We start from the raw sequence: 14762 nt of genomic DNA, 5'->3' as shown, positions 1-14762 counted from the left end.
ATAAGAAAACAGGTAAAATTCTCCTAAACATTGGTCTAGACAAATAATTTGTAACTAAAACCTCAAAAGCAAGGGACCAAAACCAAAATGGACAAATGGAACTATGTTAAACTTAGAGGCATCTGCATAGCAAAAGAAATAACCAGAGTGAAGCGAAAACCTGCTGAAGAGGAGAAAATATTTGCAAACTGCTTATCTGAAAGGGAACTAATAACCAGAATATACAAGAACCCAAACAGTTCTACAACAGTAAAACCAATGCCCCCCCCAAAAAAAATACAGAGTGGGCAAAGAGCATGAATAGACATTTCTCAAAAGAAAACATGCTCACCATTGCTAATCTTCAGAGAAATGAAAATCAAAACCACAATGAGATATCATCTTGCCCCATTCACAATGACTACTATTTAAAAATACAAAAAAAAAATTTGTTGGTAAAAATATGGAGGAAAGGAAATTCTTCCACTCTGTTGGTGGGAATGCAAACTAGTACAGCCACTATTAAAAACAGTATGGTGCTTTCTCAGGGACCCCCTCGGGTCCCTTCCCACTGTGGGAGTTTTTCTGTCCTCTCAATAAATCCTGCTTTCCAAAAAAAAGAAACTAAAAATATAATTACCATAAAATCTAGCAATGTCAGTACTGGGTATCTACCCAAAAGAAAAGACATCAACGTATCAAAGAAACTTCTTGCATGCTTATTGTAGTACTATTCACAATAGCAAAGATGTGGAATCGAATTGTCCATCAATGGACAAATAGATAATATGTAGTGTATATAAACATTAGAATACTACTCAGCCATGAAAAAGAAGTAAATCATGTCATTCTCAGCAATATGGATGTAAATTATCTTTAAGTCATGATCTTAAGTGAAAAAAGCCACGCACACAAAAAGACAAATATTGCATGTTCTCACTTACATGCAGGAGCTAAAAAGTTTGATCACGTGGAGGTAGAAAGTGGAAAAATAGATAGCAGAGACTGGGAAAAGTGAGTTGAGAGGAAGGGGAAGGAGGATAAGAAGTGGGTACAAACATAGCTAGATAGAAGGAATAAATTCAAAGTTTGAAGCAGAGTATGGCGACTTTCGTTTTTGTATCCAGGTGACGGACATTCTGAATACCCTAATTTGATGCATTACATACATATTTTCACATGTAACCCATAAATTTGTACTAATTTTTTTATAATTTGGAAAAAATATGCCTGTTATAATTTGGAACCTCCCACAACCACTCCCAGCCAGGTGGCAGCTGCAAAGTTAGTGTGAAGGAGGTCTATTGACACTTTCTGGTAAGATCAGAAAAGATCGACAATAAAACATCTTGGATTCTATGAAGTATAATGAATTTGCTGGTAAGTGTATTCTAGAAAGAATCAAAGACACATTCAGAAGTAGTTGCCTCCAGGGAGTAGAACAAAACGTGGGAAATGAGGTTATCACTGTCTGTTTTCTTCCACTCTACCCAGTTTGAATTTTCCAATCTGTGAAATATATTCAATAATAAACAGGTCATTGGAGGCTTATTTTCTTCTTTGAATTCCTGTGGTTTTAAAAAAGACTCAAACAATCTTAGTCATTTGTTTTTTTTTTAAGAGTAGGTGAAGTAAATAAGTCTATCATCTTAATTCTTGATCTTTCTCACTCTCACCTTCTTTCATTCAAAGCACTGGGAAAAGTTTTCGAAGATCTAGAGAGTGACAGAGGGTGTTAAAGCGTAGGACCAGGAGCAGTGGACCACAGACAGAAGACAGGGATGGACAGTTCCTCACATTAACAAATCTGCAGAGAGGCAATTACATGCACGCATTGCTGGGGGCTGCCAGATTTTGTATTAGTCTTTTGGAAAACCATTTGTCAAAATACAACAATTAAATATTCAGGTCATTGACCCAGAAATGTCACTACCATGATTTTATTATGAAGAAAGTGTCTATAATACTTTAAAAACTCTATGTATAAAATATTCATATAATTTCTTTCAGTAGCAAAAATAATTGGCACTATCTCAAATTTACATCAATAGGTTAATGGCTGCGTAAAATGCAATACCTCCAGTGAATGGAAATGAATCCATAATAACATTATAAAAATCTTATTTAAAAATATAATAACCAGAATAAATTTTACAAAGCGAGATATAAAATTGCATATGTGGGCCAAAAAAGCAACACTTTTTATGCAAAAAATAATTTCAAACGTTGATTAAATAAATTTAAGTGAGGAAAGTATACAGACTAAGGAGGACAGACACCCTAAATCTAACATACGTCCACTCTGTCTTTTATGCATTCAACCACTGTGGACCAGGCACGTTGAGCTGAGCGTTATACTGTGATCCGAAGAAAACAAGATCCTTGTCCCAAAGAAGCTTATGACCTACGCATACATAAAATCCATTTCCCTAAAGAGATTAACAGAATGAAAGAATAGAAGTAAAGAGATAACTGAACAAAAATAAACTGTCTAACCAGAAAAGTTGGAAAAATAACGGCACAATACAACCTATATGAAAAAAAAGAGAAATGAATTATTCAGTATAAAGCTGGAAGCGATTTATTAAAAAACTAAAAAACAGAATGAATAAAAAGAACTTGTGAAAAGACCAGTAATACAGACAAACATCTTACAGTGCTTCCCATTTAACAAAAGCAAAATGATCATTGAAGACATTGAGGACGGAGGTTTCTCTGGTTTCGAGTCCCACGTGCTAAGGAAGTTGGCCCTCCCATTCTCACATCACAGAGAGAGCAGAAGAAACTGAAAATCAACAACTCTTCTTAGATCCGCCAGAGAACTAAGGTCACAGGGCAAACTGCTGCTCCAAAGATTAAAGAGACAAACGGGTAGACACAAGGAATCCCAACTTGCTGGAGTAGAAACCCAGGAGCAGAAACCGTCACCGCAACCAGCGCCTGGGTCGGAAACCTGAGCTGTAACTGATGGATTCCTGGAGGTTCTATGCAGATAAAGCTTGAGAATTCAGTCTGTGGGGGTCCTAGTCTTAGGGGGATCCCCACCCTTTTGTAAGTTTTACCCCCAGGAGCTTCCTCGAGTTCCCATGGTGAATATTGAAGAAAAATTCATTTTTGCTTGCAGCAGGGGGAGGAGAAAAGCAATGATTTTAAAATATGTCCAGAGTATTCTGCTCTTCTTAATGACATATTAAGAATGAGAAAGGATTTACAACCACAGGCATAAAATGGCTGTTTGTTCATTTTAAGAGAAAATGATGTACAACCGTGCGATCACAAATTTTAAAATCTCAGTGAAATGGTTGATTTTCAAAGACACAAATTTACCAAAACTGATGAAATAAGAAGTAAATTTTAATGTAGCAAGGCAAGAATGTGGGAAATGAGCTTTCTCATATGCTTCTCTGAGAAATAACCTGACATTGTTCTCTTGGAATGTAATTTGGAGGTCCATGTCAAATAACTCTAAAATGTGCAGCCACATTGATGTACAAATTACTCTTATGCGAATTTATCCTAACAAGATAATAAATGAGCGATGAAGCATATTCTTCCATAGTCAGATATTTATCCAAGCACTATAGTAAAAAAAACCAAGAACAACTTACATGTCTAATAATAACAATTTTAATAAACAAATTGTGGTATACATATATGCTAGGGCTGCTATCCAGGCATCAAAAATGAGGCTGTGGTTACCTTTTGGATCTAAAAGATGCTCATGATATATTAGCAAGTGACAAAAAGCAAGCTGCCTAACAAGACATGTGGTATGACCCCATTTTCAATTTATTTAGAGAAAGGAAAAAGCATTTTGGAAAACTATATATCAAACTGCTAACAGTACTTAATTCTGGGAACTTGACTTTTGGGTATCCATTTTCTTTTTCATTCTTTATGTATATAGATTTTTTTCTTTTTGAGCTTACGTGTCTATTAAGGTAAGTGTAAAAAATAAGCACTTAGGAAAGCTAATTAAAAATACCAAAATATTGTTTCAGGTGCTGAAAATATGGTCGACTATTTTTTATTCTTATTCCTAGACTTTAGCAGTTTATAAGAGCCCTTAATGCAAGAAAATTTTAATGATGGTTGAAAATAAATAAACTAGCCAGGCTCGGTGGCTCAGCCTGTAATCCCACGCCTTTGGGAGGCTGAGGAGAGTGGATTGCCTGAGCCCATGGGTTCGAGACCCGCCTGGGCAAGTTGGTGAGACCTCATCTCTACAATAAATCAAAATGAGCCGGGCGTGGTAGCGTAGTCCTTGGAAGGCTGAGGCGGAAGGATCGCCGGAGCCCAGCAGGTCGAGGCTGCGGTGGCCGGAAGCGGCCACTGCACTCCAGTCTGGGTGACAGAGTGAGACTCAACTCAAAAAAAAAGAAAAGAAAAGAAATAAACTTATAAATGATAAGGGTTTCTAGGTTATAATGCCAGTAACAATGTGAAGGAAGCATTTATTCCCTCTCTAGTCTCATTACCTCGCCTCTAAAATGAAGCAGCTGGAGTTGATCTCAGGGGCCTGGCTCCAATGCCCACTTTGATGCTGTTTTCTTCAAGGCAGCAGCTCAGCCATCCAGGGAATATCTACCGCTATTGCAGGCTTGGCACACAGTCCATTTAGAAACAGATTTTGAAGTAGAAGGAGGAAGAAAAAAAAAAACAAGCAAATGTTCATTTGTTTCATTACAACAATTTAATAAGAACAACCATCCAAAAAATGGAAAATGTCAAGTGGGCTATTAAAACCCTCCAGCAAGAACGGGTACGCCTAGGCACAAACAGTAAAAGGGAACAATCTCAAGAAAGACACCCAGAAAAGCCTGCCTGTTGCACCAGCTCAAACACCATTTTCATCTTGCGAGATGATCACGCGGTCGGCTGGAGATCGCCAGCAGCTGAGCATGGCTCCCGTTGTGCTGACGGAGACCTAGGCTGGTCTTCCTCCCAAATGGTACGCCCTTGTTGTTTGTCCAGAGTCGTTCGACACTGAGGGGGGCCGTTCTGGGTCAGGCACCGTGCTAGAGGCCCAGAGATCCAGAAACAAACGAGGTACAATCTCTGTTCTCACAGATCCATGAGGAGAAAGGAAAGCCAAAAGCTAACTTCAGGACGACGGAGGAGTGCGTGACAGAGATGTGGCAGAAGCCCAAACGAGAAGACCCTCATCGTGCTAAGATCTCGGCACGGCCTCCTGAGTCCTGACAGGTGAGCGAGTCCTAGCTGTGGTTAGCGAAGATGTTGCAGGTAGCAGGGAGAACATGGGCAGAGCCCCGAGAAACAGCACGTGTTGCCCAAGAAGATCACAGTGGCCCTCTCTGCAAGCACCAGGAGAGAGAGACAGGGCCAGGCTCTGAATGTGGAAAAGAGTCAGGATGAACTTCAAGCCAGACACTTACCTGCTCAGGTTTTACTCCTAACCGAGGAAACGGGCTCTCTAGCCGCTGGAACTCCAGGGACCAAGAAAATATAACCAGGGACCCTTTTTGATCCCCTCCCCACACCAACCATGCCAGATGGCCTGGTTACAGTACACCGGTCGTCCCACAGGTCACATGTGAAACCAAACACTATTGGAACAAAACCACTGGGAGGAGAGAGGGTTGAGGATATTGCCCTGGGATGACACCCTTGACTTGCCCTTGGCTTTCCTATCACTTCCTACAGAAACACAAAGGAGCAGAAAGCGTGGTCTTCACGTTTCCAATTCCCCATGCTTATTCTAATGTGCGCCTTGTTTCAAGGTCTCTGCTTCCATTTAAATTAAATCTCTGCAAAAATAATCGTAGTTATTATTATTATCATCTGGTATTTTCCAGTGGAGGGGAAAAAAACCATTTTCCTGGCCAAGGGCAGGGGGCAGAGCTGACTCAGCAAGTGACGCACTTTATTCTGAATGGGAATATTCCTCCTGGACACCAGGGAGCCTCGAAGGAGACTTTGGAAGGAGGAGAGGGCTTGGGATCAGACAGGTGAGTGGGAGAAGCAGAAGTCACCAAGGAGGGTCGGGCTAGACTACTGGGGAAGAAGGTTGTCCATCTCTCGATCACAGTCCAAAATTACGCGCTTTCCTGAATATGGTTAGTGTCACGCATTCCCGTCAAGAAGGGGATGTCCTGTCCCAGCACACACACTGGCTTCAGAACATTTCCAGGAAGCCAAGAGAAATCCCCTGTGTGGCTTCCCCTCCAGTTACTCATCAGTCTTGATACTTGGTTCGATTGGAATACAGAGGTTTCCTGGTGGGGTAAGTCACCTGCAAGCAGGTTTTGCTCACCCAGGACTGAAAAGGAGAGCCAGCTCAAGTTCTAGGGCAGAGTCATGCTGACCCTCAGTGTTTGGAAGCAGCTCAACCTTGTTCTCCTCTTCTGTCAATGAAGAAAATTTATAATGCTTTCCTTTACTGATTAAAAAAAAAAAACCAGACCAACAGACACACCTGACAATGTCCCTTCACTTCCCCTACATCCTGCCTTTACAAAGGTGATGACTGGAGCTGCAGCAACCCTTCTGTGGCCGTGAGGGAGAGGCCAAGATAAATATATATATAAATAGGCTCAGGTATGTCAGGGCAAATATATATATATACCTGAGTCTCGGAGTCAAGGCCAGCAGGCAACTGCCTCCAGATTTCTTGTTATATGAAAAAAATACCCCTGTTGATTTAAGTGCACTGAGTCGAGTTTTCTGTTACTTTGACCAAATTCAAAGCTGAGGGAAGGTGCTAAGACAAATAAGCAAGATAATGTGCAGACACTGCATTGCACAGAACCCAGGAAACGGCAGGAGCACAATGGTACTAGTCCTTCCCCTTACCAGTCTCTTTTTTCAGTCTCTGCTTGTTTTTTAATTTCAATCGTATTAGCAGGTACAAATCGTCTGTGGCTACACGGTGGCATTTGTCTCTTTTTTGAAAACCAAATCTCTCCCGGAGTTGAAGTACGATCAGAGGGAGCGAAGGGCAATGCAGTATTCGCAGGGTAGACTCACAGAGCACCAGTCAGACCACCAGGCTCCTAAAAACCATGTGAGTCACACCCTCGCCTTCCAGATGAGGAGACTGATGCTCAGACAGGAAACGCAACTTGCCAAGGTCACCGGAGGCTAGGAGCGGCAACAACAGACTGTGCCCCGGGGTCCTGAAAGGCGGCCGCTGACCCTGTCGAGGGGAGAGTCCTCGCCAGGGAGCACAGAGCTGGGCTTGGCGGTCCCACCAGCCTGGAGGGGAGCCCTGGACCTCAGAACCCTCTTCTGCCTAGCTCCCCTCCCCCTCTCCTGCAGTGTCCCAGGCCGGTCCTCCTGCTCTTCCCCAGGGGGTCCCATGACCTCGCCTGCCTCCACATTCCCCTCCCAAGCCACACGTGGATGGTGTGTGCGTCCCCACCCCACCGCCCTCACGTCAGCCTCAGCTTGCGTCTGTCAGTGACTCCCAGGGAGAGGACACCCCATGCCCCAGCGGGCTCTCCCAGCCCTGGGTTCGGACTCCAGCCGGGTCACTCCACCTGCCTCGCAGGCTCCATCCCACCGGCAGCGTATCCCCTCCCTGCCCAGTTCCTGAGCCGTGCTTACCCCACCATGAAGCCTCCCTGCCCATCTGCTTTTCCCATCCTGTGGAAAAGCTGCCCCTCACTGACGAGCCCCTTCTTTGTCCTCTGAACTCGCTTTCAGCACTAACCACACTGCCACTTGGCACTATGGCTTCTAGTGTCTGCTGAACTCTCTGGTTCCTACATGCCCGACCCTTTCCCTAGATCGCATGCTCCTTCGAGCAAACACTGCCCTGTCTGTGTGGAGCGTGGGAGGGAGCACGGCGGAGAGTCTGGGGGTCGGGCTAGCAGCCAGCAACAGAGTCAGAGCGCTGGGCCTCCTGAGAGCATGCGCCTTGCCGGGGCGTCAGCCAGGACAGGAGGCGTGCTTGCCAGAATCCAAGATCGACTGACAGGCCTATGCCCGCATGGATGCAGAGGCAAGGGAGTCGAGGAGGACAGCCAGGCCTCCAAGAACAGGCAGCATCCCTGGACTGAAGGGAAGGGGAGGAAGCCATGTTGCCAGGGCTCTGTGAGACCCTGAACCACGGAAGGACCCAGTCATAGGTTCTCTAGCTGCAGCTGGGACTGGAAAGGGACCCAGATGTCGCAACCACTGGCACCAAAGCAGAAAGGAAGCATGGGGAACAAACGCCCCCGCCTTTCTCCCCTCCAACCTCTCATCGCTTGCTGGTGCCTCTCTTCGGTCAAGCTCTTTGGGAAGAAGGGCAAAGAAATCTAAATGATGGGGACCCACAATAGCAAAAACATGGAACCAACCACGCTGCCCATCGAAGCTAGACTGGATAAAACCAATGTGGCACATCTACACAATGGAATATTATGCAGCCATAAAGAAGGACAAACATATGGACTTCACAGCCACTTGGACGGATTTGGAGTCGATCATACTCAGTGGTCTCTCACAGAAATCAAGAACAGAGTACACATGTTCTCACTCATAAGCAGACCTTGAACAATTATCATACTTGACATACCTGATGTTTGTATACCTGACCCTGAATTGTACCCCACATCTTTACAATTTTTTAAAAAGAGCACTGAGGTGAGTGGATTGCCTGAACCCTCAGGTTCGTGACCCACCTGGGCAACTTGGTGAGACCTCATCTCTACATAAAATCAAAAATTAACCAGGCGTGGTAGCGCACGCCTGTAGTTCCAGCTACTTGGAAGGCTGAGGCGGAAGGATCGCCGGAGCCCAGCAGGTCGAGGCTGCGGTGGCCGGGAGCGGCCACTGCACTCCAGTCTGGGCGACGGAGTGAGACTCCAACTCAAACAAAATAAATAAACAAAACAAAAAAGCGCATGACAAAAGAAATGATGGAGACCATAAGAGTCAGCCGGAACCAGAGCAAATAAAGGAAGGTGGAGAATGTATGGGGCTGGGGACAGCAGGGTGGAGGCGAAGAGAGGCAAATGGAGAATAACCCGCCTGGGCAGGCACTGGCTAAGCAGTTAAACAGCTCACCCTTCAAAACACGACCATACAGAAAAGGATTTTGATCCTCCTGTGCAAAGAAGGAAACCGAGGCACAGGGAGGTTCATTAACTTGCTCTAAGTCACAGAATTACAAGTGGCTGAGCCAGGATCTGTATGCAGAGTCTGATACCAGAGCCCGTAAGTATAAGCAATGCTTAAACGCTAAAATGCCCTCTGCAGTAAGCAAAGAAATGAACAAGTATCATTAACACAGTGGTTCACAGACTCACCTGCATCTATCCTGGTACTGACAGAGAACCTTCCTAACTTCCGTCCCAGGCGAGTTTCTCTCCCAAACTCACCCCTCAGTAGAAAGCGCAACCATAATCCAGAACAGCAGGTCTCAAACATGTAGGTCCCAGGATCCTTTGACTCTTAAAATTGATGGAAAACGGTCAAAGAGCTTTGGTTTATGTGAGTTTTATCTGTCAATATTTGTCAAATTAGAAATTCAAACAGACACTTTTAAAATACAAAAGTGCCTACCACGCAGACAACTGATGCCATCCCTTACCGTGGAGCCTCTGGAAAATTCTGCTGCACACTCATGAGCGAATCAGAGTGAAAGGGGCCAACCAACGTCGTAGTATTATCATGAAAAGAATTTTGACCTCAAGAATCCCCTTGGAAGGCCTTCGGGACCTGCCAGTTGTCCTCAGACTGCAGTTTGAGGATCATCCATCTGGAAGATGTCTTTATTTTCCTAAAATAATTCTATAAACTGCTGCCTTATATGTTATCAGCCTGAACTGAGTGACCTAAGCCTTATTTATCCTCCCTCCACTCTTTGTAATCCCATTACTACCGAGGCCCCGTCTGCCCAGAGGGCAGGACACACTTGCCAGCCGCCTCCCAGGTCCAGGTCCCAGAGAGAGAAGGCATCGCCGACAGGGCTGCCCCTGGAGTGAGGCAGAGAGCCCGGCAGAAGAGTCACTCGGGGCATTAGCCTTCCCAGGTGTTGTGTCAGAACACCAGCCACAGATTCTAAAGCCAGGAGCAGGGCACAAAGAAACTGGTAAACTGGTGACAGACCTGGCAGCACACAGAGTAAGTGGTCTCCCAAAGCAAGTCCAAAGGGAGAAAGGAGGACAGGAGACGAAGCCAGCTCTAAGGAGGTTGAGGAATGCCTGATCCAGCCGTTCTCCTTATTTTGTTTGGCTTGTGCCCTTGGGTATCACCCTAAGAAAAGAAGGGGGTCAGTCCCCTTCCTCCCATGCTTAAAGCCGGTCATCTCGTTGACAGACACTGTAGACTGCGATAAACTCTGAAAAGCAATCAGGAAAATGGTGAATGAGATGCTGCATGGAATTTACTGGATATGAAATGGTGTCCTTTTGGAATCTGGTTTTGTACTTTATCTTTCTTTTATTTTGAGCTATTTGATTTCACCCACCTACTTTCTGTCTTTCAGCGCGCGTGTTTCTATTCCACAACGAAAAGAAAGATTTCCTGTTCCAACCTATAACACAAAGCTGTTCCATAGGAAATGGATGTGACCCCAATTCCCTCTCCTTTCTCTCCAGGCAGAAATCAATTTCCTTCTGAGGTCACCTCTGCCGACTCATTCTGAGTACTGTTCATCCTCCTCTGAGAACTGATACAGCTGTAGACACATTTCTGTCATCTTCACAACCCCTCCGACCTTCCAGTCATCCATGGGCTGGGCACTGAGACACACGCAATACACATGTCTTCCTAAGTTCCACGACGATTCCATAAGGGAGCCACACTGCCCCTCTCTTGTAGGTGAAGAAACTGAGGCTCAAAGAAGTCTTGTGCCCCACCCCACTGGTAAGTAGCTAAGCCATGATTTGAACCCAGAAGGTCTAACAAACTCCCAAACTTTCGTTAACCCAGTTTCCATGTTTTCTTTCACCCATCATTTTTGCTGTGATCAGCAGAGGCCGTCTAGTACATTCTCCTCATGCATCCAAAACCTTACTCATGCTGCCATGTCAACCACAACTCTCCTGAGAGTGGTGCATAACCCCATTTGATGGTGCCTTGGTTAAGCAGCAGACCCACTGGACTTCCTGACAATCACATAGAAGGATACTTACTACCTCTCAGGTTTGCGGTTGACAATTGCCTCCACGTACTGTAAGCGATACCACTGCATTCTCTTCCTTTTGCAGAGGTGATTCCTTCAGTGCCCGGCTGACTCTCAACAAGCTGTCCTGGTGCCTGCAATTCCAATCACTTCTTTAAGAACAAATCAGGTGAATCTCCTTCTTGCTCACTCTATGCATTTTTCTCTCTTTGTCCTTGGAGAATGAACTCTTCCTGGGCTTATGGAGAAAAAAAAAAGGGCATGGAAATTGCAAATATTCAGTCTAATAATATTCATCAGAAGGAAAGTTCTGATGAACTAACCAAATGCTTTCTTATTCCCAAAATTAGCATTTCAAAAGCTCCTGCCAGGACCCATTTTTCTGAGTCCAAACTGATCGACACAGCACAGGGGCAAGCGCTGTGATGTCCTATCTCAGAAGATTGCTCCGACATTAGCCCTAGGTTTGAGCACATCTGTGGCCATGCCTACACGTGTGCAAGCCCAGAGATGTTCTGTGGATGTCGGTGAAGGGGTACATGAGTGAGTGTGGTTACTCAACACCTTGACTTTCTGAGTCTCAAAAAATATGGAGAACCAAAGATGTTTAAGCTACAAATTAGCTGCCAACACCCAATCTCCCAGCAGAATGAAAAGTAAAGTAGCACTGCTCAGCTCAGCTGAAAAAAAACAGGAGTTTTTTTAATAGTTGGAGGTTGAGCTCCTCTCTACGCTACATGACCTTCCTCAACCCACACCTACCCCGACACTCAGAGCAAACTACACCCTATAATGCACAAGGCTCATTATCAGAGCCAGAAACATGCAGTGGGCTCACAGTTGGAAGGTGTTTTCTCTTGGAGACATCCATAGGCACTGGCAAACCTGCACCTGAAATTGGGAGCCGTCTCTGCCTGATTTCTTATGACTAGAGTCAAGTTTCCTAACCCAGACAAAGAGCCAGGCTTCCCAACCCTTGAATGTTGCTGCTCTAGCCAACCATACCTTAATCACAAAAAAAGGAGGACAGAACCTAGAGACAAGGTTCACAAAGTGGTAGACTTGGAACACAGGAGCTGAAAGATGCTACATGAACAACCACCCAAAAAGGCAGGAGAGGTTAGGTGTCCAAGAAACCTGGGAAGGAATTCTGTGACCGTAGTCCCCTCTGGTGGCTCATAGAGTGTATTAGCCCTACAAAGGTTCTGAGGAGTCCTGTAATAGAGAAACCTGTTTAACTGGATTCAAATTTATTTGGCCACAGAATTGTCTTTTCTGTGTCACTTCACTTAGACTTCTGTGGAACTAACGTTCCCCTGAGCAGTTCAGGGGAAATGCTATTCTAAGTTAAAAGGAAATGAAGGCTGTTTCTGTCAAGGAATTATCTCTCACAAAGGAGCCATTTAAAGAAAATCAAGAGAGAGAGGGAGATAGAGAATGCAGCCCAGGTGGTTTAGATACTCACCGCAGCCCTGGCGAGCACATCTCATTTCTCTTCATGGATCTCTTTTTAAACCTTCTGCAAGCTTCTGTGCTAATTTTGAGGTGCCAACATCTGGAGAGAGAGAGAGAGAGAGAGAGAGAGAGAGAGTGTGTGTGTGTGTGTGTGTGTGTGTGTGTGTGTGTGTGTGTGTGTGTGTGTGTGTGTGTTCCCAAGAACAAAGAGTTCCCCTCAGTGAAGGAAAAAAAGACTGCATTTAAATCCCCTCAAAAAGACACCACACCTCTTCCGGTGCATCACCAGGACTGAAAATGATGCCAGCTGGCCTTTCAAACCATGCATTAACAATTAGAGTTAAAATGCAATACCTGGTGGGTATTTTGTCCCCTCTTATGCCTAATTGGCTTAGGAGCAGGGAAAGCCAGGTTATCAAGAAAGAGAAGCTATGCTAGCTACTCCACAGAGATTAGGAGGCTGGTCTTATTCTGCTTGAGGATTCACACCATGTGACTGTGAGGAGGGGATTCAGTGCCACCCAACTGAACAGCCCTGCCCTGGTCTACTCTATTCCCCTGTGTATCACTCCTCAGAGAAAAGCATATGCCTGGCAGAGACAGCCAGGGAGTTCCGTTCATCCCCCACTGAGAACTGATACAGCTGTATACACATCCCCATCAGCTGCTTTGGGTCAGCAAGGACGAGAACACATGGCTGTGGCCCTAGCCCCATCCTGACCTCGGATGGGAGGTGTTGGGAATCGTAAACATTGACAAGGTGATAGGGGTGAACAGAAAAGGAACCATCACGACTAAGCATCTGCAAGGGGCCAGGCACTCTGCCAGTCGTCTCATTCACATCTTAACCCTCACATCTTCCCATAAGGGAGGCATTAGGATCACATCACAAAGATGAAGGAACACAGGCTTCGAGGCAGGGCTGCCCCATGTCGCCTCCACTGGGTGAGCAGAGGGGAAGATGTGAATCCACATCAAGGTGATTCCTGAGTCAGTGTGTCCTCTCACTGCACCAGAGGAGAGCTCCTTCATTAGTTGACCTTCACAATGAGATTCTGACATCCACAGCCTTTGACCCTGAGCAGCAGAGACTCTGCCCTTCATAGGAACAAGTCAAGGTGCTCAGCTCAGAGTTGAACTGGTCCAGGCCTGCTCCAGTTACTAAGGTATGGTCTCTGCTATGATCTGAAAGTTTGTGTCCCCCCCCACATGCAATTCTTATGTTGAGACCTAATCACAAAGATGATGAGATTGGAACCAAACCTTTAGAAGTTAATTAGGACATGAGGGCAGAGCTCTTATGAATGGGTATCATGCCCTTATGCAAAAGAGCCCAGAGAGCGATCTGCCCCTTCCACCATGTGAGGATACAATAAGAAGGCACCATCTGTCAGCCAGGAAGTAAGTCTTCACCAGACGCTGAATCTGCCAGCGCCTTGATCTTGGACTTCCCAGTCTCCAGAACTGTGAGAAACGCATTTCTGTTGTTTATAAGCCATCCAGCTTTGAGGTATCTCATTACAGCAGCCAAACCTACTAAGAGAGTCTCTCACATCCAAATCCACCTTCAATACTCAGCTCTGTGACACTAGAACTGGGACTCGGCATTCCTCCTTTGTCAGCAGGGCTCTGCCCCAGAAGTGTCACTAGCAGGAAACTGGAAGACGGGAGCTGGGGAGCTCTATACTGCTCTATCCTTTTGCTTGTTTGTCCTGCCAGTCCTGCCTGCAGGAATGGCCCCAGTTCTGGCCGCAGAAGTCAGTTCCAGTCTTCAGTTATGTTAACACTCACAGATCAATTTTATTGGGACCCCTCAGGGTACCAACAGTGGCCAGACCATGTCTCTTTCCTTAGAGGCCTGAGCTTCCCTGACATGCGCCTTTGAGTTTCTAGGGGACCAAGACATTGACTTCAGCTTACACACCTGGTTCAGTAGAGCCTCATCTGTGCTTCAGGGACAGCAGCCCACCTGAGGAGCACCTGTCTGCAGAGCCCCCTCCATGCTCCTGGGATAGCAGTTCCAGCTGAGGACCACTCAGCTCTGCTGGGCTTCCCCCATGCTCCCAAGTATCAGCTCCTGCCAGGGCACATCTGGCTCTGCTGGGCCCCTTCCATGCTCCTGGGATAGCAGCCCCAGCTGGGGTGCATGTGGCTCTGCGGGATGCCCTTCACACTCCTAGGCTAGCAACTCCAGCTGGGGAACGTCTGGCTCTGCTGGGCCCCTCCTTCCTCCTAGGACAGCTGGGTAATGTCA

The sequence above is a fragment of the Carlito syrichta genome, unplaced genomic scaffold (genome assembly GCF_000164805.1).
Source record: "Carlito syrichta isolate Samal-C Ts95f unplaced genomic scaffold, Tarsius_syrichta-2.0.1 Scaffold297653, whole genome shotgun sequence".
Lineage (NCBI taxonomy): Eukaryota > Metazoa > Chordata > Mammalia > Primates > Tarsiidae > Carlito > Carlito syrichta.
This window is presented reverse-complemented; position numbering follows the sequence as displayed.